The 1,283-nt window shown below is 37.3% G+C and overlaps 1 pseudogene; it reads left to right on the top strand.

The window, feature by feature from the left end:
• Positions 1 to 597: 597 nt before the first annotated feature.
• Positions 598 to 1,283, top strand: part of LOC102872222 — a 7,392-nt pseudogene continuing 6,706 nt past the window's right edge.

Genomic DNA, 1,283 nt, shown 5'->3' with positions numbered 1-1,283 from the left:
CCTGGTAATACCCCCATCTCAAGGCAAGGCTGCTGCTGGTCAACAAATAAGTAATTAAGAACTTAGAATTTTCCAGATGGTGCTGATGTGAAGATACAGTGAGGTAATGCTGGCAATTCGTCTTTTGTCCTCTTGTTCTACTAAACCATTGCATTTTGGTCTAGGTACAAGTTCCAAAGACCAGAAGAATTGTGAGATAGCATCAAGGATATCAGGTATGGAAAAAGTGAAACATTATTAAAAAGATAAGAAAGAAAGAAAAAGGCAAAATGTATAACAGAAGAGATGCTGAAACTTGCTTTTGAATATAGTACAATTAAATGAATGCAAAGAATTACGAAGTAAAAGAGAGAACTAGAGTGCATCACTGTGTGGATACACACTACTAACCTTTAGTTTGTGATTGAGTGCAAACTGTTTGCACCACCAGGGACCTGGGGGAGTTATATTCTCTATCAATATGATAGCCTTCTCCCTTCATTCAGTTCCTCTGAATACTGCAGACTCAGGTACAACGTTCTACAGAATTGGAGAATGTCTGGTAAAAGCTAGCCTCAAGTGCCAAGAAAAGGTTTGTATGATGTGCCAGGCCGGACCATGACAATGACACATACAGAGTCCAAAGTACGGTCTTGTTCAGATTTGAAAGGTAAGATTTTTTTGCCTAGCTCTGACACAGGAGAGAAGAAGTGTCTATCATTCTTGCCACATACTGTTGATTGACTCTATATATCTAAGCCAAGGAGACCACATTGAAAAGACACATCTAATTCTTTCACTGCCTTGTTTTAAGCCATCTAATTGTTCTTTTCATATTTAAAATAAAGCTCAGACTCATTAATGTAACTTAAAAGACTATAGGCTCCAACATTCATTTTCAGCCTCAGGGCTCACAAGTCCTATCTTTCTTTCCCTAGTACTTTCTGTCACTATGCTGGGCCAAGTTTGGAAGTTTATTTTCTAGGTCAACTAGTTTACCACTTGAACATCTATTGACTAAAATACTTTTTTTGATCATGCAAAGGCCTAATCTTCTTGAGGGAAATCTGTATGAGCACAAAAATAGAAGCAAAACAACTCCCTAGTTGATGTGGGGATTTCTACCTCCTTGGTATTTGTTCTAATTTCTCCTTATCCCTTCTTCCACTGGCTTTCTTTTCCAAGGTTTTGTGCTTGAAAATCGTATTTGGACTTCAGAGTTAAGAGGTCAGATGTACTCACAAATATTATCTCCCTCTCAGATATCATTAAAATTAGGGCAAGAATTTTTTTATGTTTTTTTT

The sequence above is a fragment of the Elephantulus edwardii genome, unplaced genomic scaffold (genome assembly GCF_000299155.1).
Source record: "Elephantulus edwardii isolate Elephantulus edwardi_28Jun2011 unplaced genomic scaffold, EleEdw1.0 scaffold00011, whole genome shotgun sequence".
Lineage (NCBI taxonomy): Eukaryota > Metazoa > Chordata > Mammalia > Macroscelidea > Macroscelididae > Elephantulus > Elephantulus edwardii.
Note: the sequence above shows the minus strand (reverse complement) of the source record. Positions and strands in the feature narration are given on the sequence as shown.